Raw genomic sequence first — 14464 nt, 5'->3', positions numbered from 1 at the left:
CTTGGGGTACTCCCTTGTGACAGGCAGTGGCTGAGACAGCAGATTTTCTGACTTTATACACTGCACTGTTTGAAAGAGGTAGTTAGCAAACCAGGCCAAAGACCCCTCAGAGACACCAATAATCCGTATCAAAAGCTTTGGCCAAGTCAATAAAAATAGCAGCACAATATTGCTTAGAATCAAGGGCATTGGTGACATCATTGAGGACCTTTAATGTTGCAGTGACACATCCATAACCTGAGCAGAAACCAGATTGCATACCCGAGAGAATACTATAGACATCAAGAAAGCCAGTCAGTTAATTATTGACAAGTTTTTCCAACACTTTGATAAACAGGGCAAAATAGAAATAGGCCTATAACAGGTAGGATCAGATTGATCTCCCCCTTTAAATAAAAGACAAACCATGGCTGCCTTCCAAGCAATGGGTACCTCCCAGAAAGGAGAGACAGGTTAAAAAAGTTGGAGATAGGCTTGACGATGATATTGGCAGCAACCTTAAAGAAGAAAGGGTCGAAACCATCTGACCCAGATGTTTTTTTGGGGTCAAGTTTAAGGAGCTCCTTTAGCACATCGGACTCAGTGACTCATCGGACTCAGAGGAAAAAGAGGGAGAAGATTCGGGGATAGTCGCATTAGAAGGGGAGGGAGATGAGGAAATGTTGGACGGGCAAGGAAGCATGGCTGAGTCAAATAGAAATCCTGACTTAATTAAGTGTGCTTCTTGTCAGTAACAACCACATCATCAACATTATTTTATTTAACCAGGCAAGTCAGTGACGAACAAATTCTTATTTACAATGACGGCCTAGGAACAGTGGGTTAACTGCTTTGTTCAGGGGCAGAGCGACAGATATTTTTACCTTGTCAGCTAAGGGATTCAATCTAGCAATATTTCAGTTACTGGCCCAACGCTCTAACCACTAGGCTACCTGCCACCCCTACATTAAGGGACATAGCAGCTGTGAGGAGGAGGGTTTATTCTCCAGGTCTTTAACCGTTTTCCAGAACTTCTTGGGGTTAGACCCACAGAGAGAGAACTGCTCCTTAAAGTAACTAACTTTGGTCTTCCAGATAGCCTGAGTGCACTTATTTCTCATTTGTCTGAACGAGAGCCAGTCAGCCTGAGTATGCGTGTGCCTAGCCTTTCGCCAAATGCAATTCTTGAGGTGGAGTAACTCTGCAATATCACGGTCGAACCAGGGGCTGAACCTGTTTTTTATTATCATTTTCTTTATGGGGGCGTGTTGATTAACAATACCACTGAAAATATCAAAACAGAAGGTACAAGAGTCTTCAACAAACGGGATCAAGCTGATTCTATACCCTTTTACAGAGGCCAGTTCATAAAGGAAGGCTTGCTCATTAAAGTTTTTTAGCAAGCGTCTATGACAAATCAGGACAGGTCGTTTCACTGAGCAGCCATTACGAACACAGGCTGTGAAACAGTGATCACTAAGGTCATTACAGAAAACACCAGACTGATACCTATCAGGATTATTTGTGAGGATAACATTGAGGAGAGTAGCCTTTTCTGGGTGTTTGGAGTCGTACCTTGTGGGATTGGTAATAATCTGAGAAAGACTTAGGGAGTTCCATTGATTTAGGACTTGGTCATGTGGTTTAAGCATGTCCCAGTTTAGGTCACCTAGTAGGACAAATTCAGACTTAGTGTAAGGGGCCAGGAGAGAGYTTARGGCAGGYAGGGTACAGCTGGTGCTGATGGAGGACGATAGCACGCAGCAACAATCAACAAAGAGCTATTTGAAAGTTTAATGCTTAAAACCAGCAAATCAAATTGTTTGGGGACAGACTTGGTGGAGACAACCGAGCACTGAAGGTGATCCTTGGTAAAGATTGCCACTCCCCCACCTTTGGAAGATCTGTCTTGCCGAAGAAGGTTATAACCAGAAAGGTTAACATCAGTATTCAAAACACTCTTCCTCAACCACGTCTTAGTAATGACCAACACATCTGGATTGGAGCTGTGAACCCACACTTTCAATTGATCCATTTTATGTAATAAGCTTCTAGTGTTAACGTGCAGAAARCCCAGGCTTTTACCAGAGCAGAGGATGGGCATAGGACAGGGAGTGCTCTGTAGTGTTGATTTATGACATCTGAATGTGCATCAGATGGCAACAAGATCATATTGTACAGCAATTTCATCAGGTAACATGAATACAAGGCCGGCGAGAGGTGGTTAGAATAGGATGGGAGGCCAATAGAGAGTCAGACTCCCGAGTGTGGGAACGAACATAGTCTGTCCAACGGTTGGGTAAAGAATGTTTGTCGTCAACAAAGTATGCAGGAGTCATGAGGCAAATAGCAAAATAGCAAAATGCACAATAAAATAATAAAATAGCTAACGACTTGGGGCTAGCCATTGTAAGTTCAGAGTCACTCGCACCAACAGTGTGTGTGTGCTGGAGAGAGGGGTGAGTGTGGTGGAGATACCTGTACCAGACAGGGGGAGACAGACCAGGGCAGACGGTGAACAGATCGCCAGGTGGAATCCAAGCAGCAGTGCAGCAGGCAACGGGAGTAGGTGTCACACCCACTTGGGAGAAGCTTTTATTTCTGGAGGCAGATTTCGTGTAGAAAATGCCAGTGAATGGTCTTTGAACAGCAGGAGGGGGCTTCAGAGGACGCTTCAAAGACTCCTGCCACTCGTTGGGCCCAAAAGCCTCAACACCTTTTACTTTACACCTTAGTGCTAATTTAATTTGTATCTGGTCTGTCCTTGCAAGCCTGGGAGCCTTAACTCAGCATTCAGTCCCCATAAAATGAAATATATCATTGTAATGTACTTTATTTTTAATTTCTTTCATTTTTCGTTTTCTTCTTGGCTTTGAAAATAGCATCAGACCAAACACTATTCACTCAGTTCCAGGTTGGATGCTGTCCTCAGCTCTCTGCTGTTTGTTTGCTAGAGCACCCTCTGTAGAGCTTGAAAACAGGAAACCTTGGAAGCAATAATCTCTCCGGATAATTTTGGTCAGAATTGGGTTGTAGGTGTTGCAATGACTGCAACCAAATGCTTCCTGTAGTTGTTCATCAGTCTAACACATTGCGGTGGAGGAATTATGGCCCACTCTTGCAGAACTGTGCGACATATGTGGGTTTTCAAGCTTGATCTGCTCGATTTAAGTCCTGCCACAACGTCTCAATTAGGATTAGGTCTGGACTTCGACTAGACCATTCCAAAACTTAAAATTTGTTTCTTTTTAGCCATTTTCATGTGGAATTGATTGTGCGTTTTGCTGCATGWCCCAGCTGCGCTTCAGCTTCACCTCACAGATGGATGGCCTGACATTCTCTGATACAGAGTAGAATTCATGGTTTCTTCTATTAAGGCACGTCATTTAGGTCCTGAGGCAGCATCCCCAAACCATTTGACTACCACCACCATGTTTGACCGTTGGTATGAGGTTCTTACTGTGGAATGCAGTGTTTGTTCTTCGCCAGACATAACGGGACCCATCTTGTACAAAAGGTTTACTCAGGTTTTTCCAAAAAGCACCTGGAAGCACGTGGATCAAGACTCTTGGAAGACTGTCCTATGGACAGGTGAGTCAAAAGTAGAACTTTTTGGACAACATGGGTCCCATTACRCCTGCCGATAACCAAGCACTGCAATCCACAGTAAGAACCTTATACCAACGGTCAAGCATGGTGGTGATAGTGTGATGGTTTGGGGATGCCACGGCCACGTGTGTCACGACTTCCGCCGAAGTTGGCTCCCCTGCCTGTTCGGGCGGTGCTCGGCGGTCGTCGTCACCGTCCTACTACCCGCCACCGATCCCTTTTTCGTTTGTCTGTTTGTTTTGTCTTATTAGTTTCACCTGTGTTTCTGTTGTTTTCGGTTAATGAGCTTCCCTATATTTAGTAGGTAGACCCGCCCTTGTTTTGTGCGGGATTGTCTTTATTTTGTTACGTGTGTGCATTGTAGGCTGAGGTGTATTTTCTTTCTTACACTTGACACCCTGTGGTTTTTGGGTTGTCACGTTGTATGTCCACGCCCTGTATTTGTTGGGCTTATATTTTGTGTGTGCCTTATTGAAGAGCACTATACCTCAGTGGAACTCTCTCTGCGTCTGATTCCTGCACCCACCTAGTTCCGCGTGACAACGTGACTCAGGAGCGATCCATTTTCATGTACCCAATAAAAACTGAAGTTTATTCAGAAAGTATTCACACCCATTGACTATTTCCACAATCTGTTGTGTTACAGCCTGAATATAAACTGTATTAAATAGAGATTTTGTGTAACTGGCCTCCACACAATAGCCCATAATGTTAAAGTGGAATTATGTTTTTAGAAATACAAATTCATTAAAAATGAAAAGCTAAAATGTCTTGAGTCAATAAGTATTTAACATGATTTTTGAATGACTACCTCATCTTTGTACCCCATACATACTGTACACCAAATCACTACAAAGATACAGGAATCCTTCCTAACTCAGTTTGCGGAATGGAAGGAAACCGCTCAGGGATTTCACCATGAGGCCAATGGTGACTTTAAAACAGTTACAGAGTTTAATGACTGTGATAGGAGAAAACTGAGGATGAATGAACATTGTAGATGTAAAACATACGGCCAAATATGCACTGGAGTAGCTTAACAAGACCACATTGAATGTTCCTGAGTGGCCTAGTTACAGTTTTCACTTAAATCGGCTTGAAAGTCTATGGCAAGACTTGAAAATGACTCTCAAGCAATGGTCAACAACCAACTTGACAGAGCTTGAAGAATATCTTTTTTTAAATGGGTACCATTTTGAATTCAGGCTGTAACACAACAAAATGTGGAATAATACTTTCTGAAGGAACTGTACACACGTGTACATGCACGCACACAAAACCCTCACCCTTCCACCCTTCCTTACCTGACCCACAACCCGCTCCAACCCCCTCACCCTCACACACACACATTCCTACACACATCCCTGCTTGCATAAAGTGCAGCAGAAAAGAGGTGTGAGAGGTGGGCCAGCCATGGGCCCCCTGACACAGCCTGTCACCTGGAGATCAATCAGAAACGAGGTGCTGGGCCAACCCGCTGTTCCCCTGCTGGCACCTCCTGGACCCTCTTAATAGCATATTCTGAAAAATACAGGCATACTAACAGACACACACATGCGTGCAGACACATGCATGCACGTCGCAGACAGGCAGGCACATGCACACACACAGAAACACAAAAGAAACTCTTGTTGTGGTGTATCCAAGTTGAGAGCTGAATAATGAGCTCCCCAGAGACCTGGCTGTTACCTTACTGTTGTGCACTGTCAGGGACCACACACACACACGCACGCACACACATTCACACAGCTGTTAGGGGCCCAACCAACAGGGGCCACAAATCTATCAAAAACGATTTGTTTTGTAATGCTGAGCATACTTGCTAACAAACACATTATTTAGCAAATTCATATAATCTAACACCATTTGAATGCCTGTAAGGTAATCTTCCATTAGTAAGGACACCTTGTACTGACAGTACTTGACAGTACTGACAGTACTTGCTAAGCTATGTTTGCTAATAAGCAAACACACAAAATCCAACCTTATTTTGAAGTGTATCCTCTACAGCCAAGGATGACCTTCTGGGTATGTATGTGAGGTCAAAAACCTATGGACACTCAGACTTGTCCCTCTTTCCATCAATCTAGTTTTCTCAAATAGGATGGATGTGCCAAGATTATAGTGAGCTTGCATACTCTTAAGCTCCAAGAGCGTCCAAGCATACCTAAAGATATAATTAGACTACATTTCAGCATGCACATAGGATTGTGTTCTATTGTGTACATCTTCAGAGGCTAATTGTATAACAGCAGCAATGTCAAGAAGCTAAAATAAAAAAGCATGTTAGCATTAGGAAGCCATTTAGGTCAATGTAAAGAAGCTAATGCAGAGTAACAAGCTAGCACAAAWTAAAAATAAAACTAGCTAGCATGTTAGCATAAAGAATTTAAAGAAACGCATGTTAGCATTAGCAAGCCGAATCACTAGCTCAATGAGAAGAAGCTAATGCAGAGTAACAAGCTAGCACAAAAGACAGAGAAAACCAGTTAGCATGCTAACATTAGAAAGAAAAGCTTGTTAGCATTAGCAAGCTGTACAGCTGCGAATGCCTACCATGATCAAAGGTAGACATGAATTGTTGCAAGGCTGCTTTTAATAAACATCAGAGACAGTTGACTAAATAGGGATTTACTCTAAGCATTTAAYTAGGCATCTATTTAAATGGTACATGATAACTGACTGACACCAATATTACCTCATCTTTTGCTTTCAGTGACATGAGATATCACCCATTCTGTGAGTTACGTTTAATGTGAAAGAAAGGTCACAGCTCATGTGATTTCCGAGAAATGTCACTGAATGTTCGTGTTAAGTGTAATATTAAGTGGAGGAGAGCAGTGAAAGGGTCTTTTATAGTAGCCTACTGAACAACGGCGTAATTAGWGGGTTATGTTTTCAGAGTAGCTATTGTCCTTGAGTGCCAAAACACTTGAAAAAGCCTTGTTGGTGTTGTAGCTGCATGTTATGTGAGTTCAAGGCCCCATACACGAGAGAGAGTACTGARGCATTCCATCAGGGATTTATGACTCGTCTCAGGAAACTAGGCGTGCAGTGGTCCTCCTTTAAAAGTTGTGGCATGTCATTTAATTTTCAGCCATTTCTTCTGTTACTGCAAGTTATTGCTAGTTTGACCACCAGAGGGCATCTTTAAGAAGCATTTGATAGTATTCCGTATTGGCATTACCAGAGAATTTAAAACCTTTTTTGTAATAACATAGTATATGGGATTGATTTTAAGAAATTTGGCTTAATTCATTTCATTAATATTATGGTGTTTCCATTCAGAGAAAATTGTCAGTTTGTAAATTCAGACCGTTTCGCTCTCGGTGCGCACACTGGACGTTCGGCCGAGGAGTAGGGTTGATTTGAGCATTCTGGCCTTACAACGTCAGTCAAGCACCCAAGCTAACGTTGGCTAGCTAATTCCAGACACAAATGAGACCACTCTGACCATTTTACTCGCCCTAGCAGAGCTGGTAAGGCAGTTTTCGTGTTAATCAGAACATTGGTGACTGTAAATGTGCTGCTGGAAACAATTTAATTACGCTTTTTTCCCGATGTTTACTGACACCGGCCATATTGAAGGGTATTGAGCGCTCGTAAAGTAATTATTCTGCGCTCTGGTACACTCAGATGAGAGTGCTCTGAAATCCGTGTAGACAGTAGCCTGGACACGTGAAATGTTTAACAACCGTGGAGCCCAGTTTCATAATATGACCATATTTCCCAGCTGCTTGCCGTCGTTTTGAAGTAGTCGCGAAAAAACAGGCCTTGTTTTTGTGCATTTTTCACCCTGCCAGCTCCTATTAGTTCTATTGAGCACCGTGGCACCAACTCGCCTTCCGAACATTCTATTCCCAGCTTATTGTTCAACGTCACAACGCCTGCTTCGCTATTGTTGGCAATGAGACCTGCTCACGTTGTTTTATAGTTAAAATGTAAACAACAAAAATAATATTGGAACTCTGCGGTCTTCCCATTGTTTCCTATGGGGGAAATATAGGCATGTATGTCTATTTCGCCAAATATCTCGCAAAGTATATATTTAGATTTTTTTCAAGTCGGGTGTAACCGGTGTGAAATGGCTAGCTAGTTAGCGGGGTGCGTGCTAATAGCGTTTCAATCGGTGACGTCACTCGCTCTGAGACCTTGAAGTAGTTCTTCCCCTTGCTCTGCAAGGCTCGTGGCTTTTGTGGAGCGATGGGTAACGATGCTTCGAGGGTGGCTGTTGTCTATGTGTGCAGAGGGTCCCTGGTTTGAGCCCAGGTAGGGGCGAGGAGAGGGACGAAAGCAAAACTGTAACACAGGCACCATTTTAATCAGGAGAATCTCATCTTTGTAATTATGTACGTCTGGGCAGCGAGCTTGTTTGTCATCGATTGCTATACCAGAAATATACGTTTTTATTTTTCCCCTACTTTTTCATTACGCAGACATAAGCACAGTTGCCACCATTGAGGTGCGGATGTTAACTTTCTACACAAGTCATTTTTTTCCAGTTTCGTCCGACGAACAGATTGTAGTGGTAAAATAAAAAGAGATATATTTTTTGTGCCATTTAGGCGAAATTGAATTCCAAGCATCACTCCAGTCAAAACAGGCTTTGTGAACGTTCGATTTCATTCATTTGCTATGGGCTCGCACCAGTGTTTCAGCCTAGCCAACGTTCCTAAGTGTTTTTCAGCCCTGGGTGAATTTGGACTCCTTCTATTATCCAGCCTATAGATAGCCAGAACGAATTTACGAAAGCACCCGAATGTCCATTGAGAAAGCACAACGACTATACCATTTAGCTAAGCTAAGAATGACGAGAATAATCAAGTCAATAAACGTTGGGTAGTTAGATAGCCTATAGTTAATATACTGGAAAGTTTCATGTATACTAAACTACTAACGTTAGGTAGCTAACATACCGGTACATACTGCTGTAATGATATGCTATGTAGTTCGTAAGGACAGCGTAGCTAACAAATTGTCAGCCAACATAACGTGTAAGGTAACTTATTTGAAAAGTCATTACTTTATTACATTGAGTAGCAAGCTACCCCTTGGTCGTTAGGGCAAATCTGGTCTGTGATAGAAGGGGGGGGGGGGGGGGGGTTCACACCTAGCTCGGCTATTAGACTATTCTTTAGCTGTCTCTTATACACATCTAGATGTGTATAAGAGACAGACTATGAGCCCTCCTCTCCAACTTGCAACAAATTGCTGTTCCCATCTCATTCCTTTCCCTTTTCCACGCATCATCATTCTGCTCCTGAGTGGCTCACTTGTGGGTGTGCTGGCAGGATATGGCAGCGTCTTCGGTTGTGTGTCAAGAATTCTGGTTACAGTAGCACGTTTGTATGAAGGTGTGGTTATTCACAGGCAAATTGTTATATGCTATGGAGGTACATTTGTGTCTTTTTGTCGAGAGCAAAATYTTTTTTATTTTCAATCACAAAGGAAGTCAAAGCGGACACCTACGAAGATGGCATCTCAGGTAAGCAGCACTGGGCTGTATTGACGTATCCTAAAAATGACATCTGCTGCTTTAGATTGAACAGTCATTTCTCAGTTATTGTTTTCATATCTTTAAGAAATAAGCTGTTTTCTTTACTTTCAGAGAGCGAGCTAATCAAGGGGTCAAAAATGTAGATATTGCCAGATGTTCACTGTCCGAGGAACAGGCCGTGGAAGCTTTATTGCTGGCAAAAGTGTCATAACCAGAGGTAATTAAACTGTTCTGTGTTCTTTTTCTCCATCTCTGCCTGTCTTGTTTTACATGGAACCTGTCTCACATGTGTTAATTAAAAACCCTTCAGATGTCAGCTGCTAATTTTCAGATTTACACCACATAAAGACAGCCATTTTCACTGGACTATTTGTTGCTGCCAAGTCATGATTTCCCTGGGGGTTAGCCTTGCAATAACCAAGTGGTGAGACACATAGCCCTCTATATTTAAAAGTTTCAGGTGCACTCCGATAGGTGTCTGCGTCACATACAGTATCTTCTATTGACATTATCTTCTATTGTTTGTCCTCATGTGTCTGTTTTTCAGCATAACGTACTCTGTAGCCACTTAGTGTGGACACCAGGTGAGACCACACACACAATAACAGTCTCTTCTTCACTTCATCCCTCCCCCCTTCTCCCTAAATCATCTAGGTTATATCAGCTGTTTTGGTGAACCCGTCCCGCATCTGAACTGGCTGACACAGAGGGCACAGCATGATCATAGGTGATATGTCACTTGGTCGGGTCAACGGGAAGTATTATTAAAGAGATGCTTTGCATTTAAATACAGACAGAGATGTAGTAGTCCCAGAGTTAATGATCCAAGGTCAGTTTTGCATTTCACCTCCTGATTAAGATGACTGACCGTGTTAGAATAAAAAATCAAGGCTTAATCATGCTCTCTCTCTATCCATTTGTCACTCGTCTGCAGGTATGTTTTGATGTGAGTGTGGAAGCCAGTCCTGTCATCGCCACCTCACCCGCTCTTAAGATAACCTTCGGGCCAACTGGGGGCCTAAGGCTGGTTAGGAGACACCGCAATTGTGATGAACTGAGAGAATATTAGGGTAGCTCTGTAATTCATGAATCATATTCTGTCTGCCGCTGTTCTTACCTCTTTCCCTTTCTGTCTTCCACACCTCGTCTTTCTTCCTCGTTTTATAGGTACAGATTGAACTTGTATGTATAATATTACAATTATCATAATTATAATGCATTTTTTATTTTTTATTTTTTTATTTCACCTTTATTTAACCAGGTAGGCTAGTTGAGAACAAGTTCTCATTTGCAACTGCGACCTGGCCAAGATAAAGCATAGCAGTGTGAACAGACAACACAGAGTTACACATGGAGTAAACAATAAACAAGTCAATAACATGGTAGAAAAAAAAAGAGAATCTATATACAATGTGTGCAAAAGGCATGAGGTAGGCAATAAATCGAATAATTACAATTTAGCAGAATTAACACTGGAGTGATAAATCATCAGATGATCATGTGCAAGAAGAGATACTGGTGTGCAAAAGAGCAGAAAAGTAAATAAATAAAAGCAGTATGGGGGGTGAGGTAGGGTAAATTGGGTGGGTAGTTTACAGATGGACTATGTACAGCTGCAGCTATCGGTTAGCTGCTCGGATAGCAGATTTTTAAAGTTGTTGAGGGAGATAAAAGTCTCCAACTTCAGAGATTTTTGCAATTCGTTCCAGTCGCAGGCAGCAGAGAACTGGAAGAAAGGCGTCCAAATGAGGTTTTGGCTTTAGGGATGATCAGTGAGATACACCTGCTGGAGCGCGTGCTGCGGGTGGGTGTAGCCATCGTGACCAGTGAACTGAGATAAGGCGGCACTTTACCTAGCATAGCCTTGTAGATGACCTGGAGCAGTGGGTCTGACGACGAACATGTAGCGAGGGCCAGCCGACTAGGGCATACAGGTCGCAGTGGTGGGTCGTATAAGGTGCTTTAGTAACAAAACGAATGGCACTGTGATAAACTGCATCCAGTTTGCTGAGTAGAGTGTTGGAAGCTATTTTGTAGATGACATCGCCGAAGTCGAGGATCGGTAGGATAGTCAGTTTTACTAGGGTAAGTTTGGCGGCGTGAGTGAAGGAGGCTTTGTTGCGGGATAGAAAGCCGATTCTTGATTTGATTTTGGATTGGAGAGTTTGATATGAGTCTGGAAGGAGAGTTTGCAGTCTAGCCAGACACCTAGGTACTTATAGATGTCCACATATTCTAGGCGGAACCGTCCAGGGTGGTGATGCTAGTCGGGCGTGCGGGTGCAGGCAGCGAACGGTTGAAAAGCATGCATTTGGTTTTACTAGCGTTTAAGAAGCAGTTGGAGGCCACGGAAGGAGTGTTGTATGGCATTGAAGCTCGTTTGGAGGTTAGATAGCACAGTGTCCAAGGAAGGGCCGGAAATATATAGAATGTGTGTCGTCTGCGTAGAGGTGGATCAGGGAATCGCCCGCAGCAAGAGCAACATCATTGATGTATACAGAGAAAAGAGTCGGCCGAGAATTGAACCCTGTGGTACCCCCATAGAGACTGCCAGAGGACCGGACAACATGCCCTCCATTTGACACACTGAACTCTGTCTGCAAAGTAGTTGGTGAACCAGGCAAGGCAGTCATTAGAAAAAACCGAGGGCTACTGAGTCTGCCGATAAAATATGGTGATTGACAGAGTCGAAAGCCTTGGCCAGGTCGATGAAGACGGCTGCACAGTAATGTCTTTTATCGATGGCGGTTATGATATCGTTTAGTACCTTGAGCGTGGCTGAGGTGCACCCGTGACCGGCTCGGAAACCGGATTGCACAGCGGAGAAGGTACGGTGGGATTCGAGATGGTCAGTGATCTGTTTGTTGACTTGGCTTTCGAAGACCTTAGATAGGCAGGGCAGGATGGATATAGGTCTGTAACAGTTTGGGTCCAGGTGTCTCCCCCTTGAAGAGGGGATGACCGCGGCAGCTTTCCAATCCTTGGGGATCTCAGATGATACGAAGGAGGGTTGAACAGGCTGGTAATAGGGGGTGCGACAATGGCGGCGGACAGTTTCAGAAATAGGGGGTCCAGATTGTCAAGCCCAGCTGATTTGTATGGGTCCAGGTTTTCCAGCTCTTTCAGAACATCTGCTATCTGGATATGGGTAAAGGAGAAGCTGGGAGGCTTGGGCGAGTAGCAGCGGGGGGGCGGGGCTGTTGGCCAAGGTTTGGAGTCGCCAGAGGGAAGGCATGGCCAGCCATTGAGAAATGTTTGTTGAAGTTTTCGATTATCACGGACTTATCAGTGGTGACCGTGTTACCTAGCCTCAGTGCAGTGGGCAGCTGGGAGGAGGTGCTCTTGTTTTCCATGGACTCTTACAGTATCCCAGAACTTTTTGGAGTTAGAGCTACAGGATGCAAATTTCTGCTTGAAAAAGCTGGCCTTTGCTTTCCTGACTGGATATGTATTTATAACACCTGGATAATGATCTTCTTTCAATAAAGAGTTTCACATTCTCCACTGGTTGAAATTAAGTATCTCATTGAAATACTATCCTATGTCCTCAGATTAATGCAGATGAATGGAGTTAATATGCATCGTTTTTTTTCTGTATATATGAATTACAATTACATCAATCATGTTTCTAGTCTATTGCATAGTTACAATGTGTAATCATTGATGTCCCAGGAGTGGTAAACACTGTTGAAGTGTATGATTGTAATACATACATGCAGACACAGTGTCATTCAAATAATGGAGTTTGATATGACTGAAAAAGAATGTCTCAGAGATTCATACCTGAACTGCCCATACACAGATCGGCTACATACTGTAGCTAGCTAACATCCATAGGCATACAGTTATTATTTTTATCCTCCACTATACAATAAGAAAGTAAACAGTTAGCTAGCTATGTTACTTCAGCTGCATTGCAAGGCAAGCTTACACAATTGTACAACCAATTTGCAGTAAATGCTTTAGCTAGCTAGATTCTTTACATCCACTGTTTCCCAAGACGACAGCCTAGTTTGCTGGTTTTCTCAGGAGTCCCTAAAACATTAAACAACATGAATTACAAATTCATTCTCCTAACACTAGCTAGCTGGCTAATGTTAGCTAGTCAGATAACTTGCTAAATAGCAATTTTCATAAATTAACTCTACATTAACTAACATATTCCTCTCAATTGTAAATGTTTTGCTTGACTCGTTATGACGTTATAACAACTTACCATTTGGTTCCACCGTAATGTTTTGTCTGCCATATTTGTTGAAGAACGCCACCAGGCAAGGGTGGCTCGTGTCAAAATTCGTCATTGGAACCACTCGACATGATTGGTCATATAAAAACCTTGGGACCCAAATGCATARTGAGTGCTCTAACTCCCCTTGTGGTAGTCTGGAGCAATGAAGCCGTGACGCTGCGTACCTCTAAGTCCCGTGGTGCAAGCTCGCAACTTTTAAAGGAGGAACCACTGTATGTGGCTGGTCACTACACACAGGAAAGCCATTTGAACGTAAACTTTTTTTYATCAAAATGTGCTTTTTGGTAAAATGACTTCTGGAACATGTGAACTTTCATGATCCTTAATAATAAACTTGTATGCCATCTGTAAACACGAATAAAATKGTTAAATTATAAGCCTAGTTGGTTAGCCACAGAAAAAGTCAGCAACCTTCTCGCTAGCCATGATTGACTAAGATAATGAGTTGGCTGAACATGCCGAGAGATGAGTTCAAATTGGTCTGCCATATAGCACGCTTCTGTCTAWTTGAGCTGGTCAGTATGTGTAGGTAATCCTGTCTAACATGGCTTTAAAAAAATATATTGCATCGTAGACCTGCATAAGTGTTGCTCTACACTTTCTGGAGGATTGAGTTTTGAAATCAGTGAGTAGAGTATGATAGCTAAGGAGATAGAGAAAACACCTGTCTCCAGATTACATCTTCAAACTAAGGGCAACCATGGCATCAGTGACAGGGAGAAGCGTCCATCCATGATGTATCCGTATAGACAGTCTACCTAGCTACATTTTCAGATTTTTCAGACAGAAAGTCGTTTTCATTTCAAGTTAAAGTGTACTGTTAGCTAGCCAGCTAACTTTAGCTGGCTGGCTCACTAGCTTACGTTATGTGTATGATGTTATTATTCGTATCTCAGAGTCATTTGCTTTGTTGGTTATAGCCTAATGTTAGCTAGCTAATATTGAGCCTGGTTGGTTAGCTATCTGCAGATTCATGCAGGGTAGTAACACCATGAGTTGGACTATGGTTCATTGTTTACCTATCTAGCTAGCTACATGTCTTAACAAAACACTCCACTATGCAAGTAACCATTTCAATAGAATTTCACTGCGACAACTGTTGATAGATGTAGCTGGTAAATACTCTGATT

The 14464-nt window shown here is 42.8% G+C and overlaps 1 long non-coding RNA gene and 1 pseudogene across 1 annotated transcript; one reads left to right on the top strand and one right to left on the bottom strand.

The window, feature by feature from the left end:
• Positions 1–14464, bottom strand: part of LOC111949699 (glutamate receptor ionotropic, kainate 4-like) — a 182280-nt pseudogene that overhangs the window by 70032 nt on the left and 97784 nt on the right.
• LOC139022755 (uncharacterized) lies at positions 8777–10224 on the top strand. Its single transcript, XR_011473792.1, has 3 exons — positions 8777–9073; positions 9197–9302; positions 9740–10224. It is a non-coding gene; the product is annotated as an uncharacterized lncRNA (long non-coding RNA).

This window comes from Salvelinus sp. IW2-2015, linkage group LG22, assembly GCF_002910315.2.
Source record: "Salvelinus sp. IW2-2015 linkage group LG22, ASM291031v2, whole genome shotgun sequence".
Taxonomy (NCBI): Eukaryota; Metazoa; Chordata; class Actinopteri; order Salmoniformes; family Salmonidae; genus Salvelinus; species Salvelinus sp. IW2-2015.
Note: the sequence above shows the minus strand (reverse complement) of the source record. Positions and strands in the feature narration are given on the sequence as shown.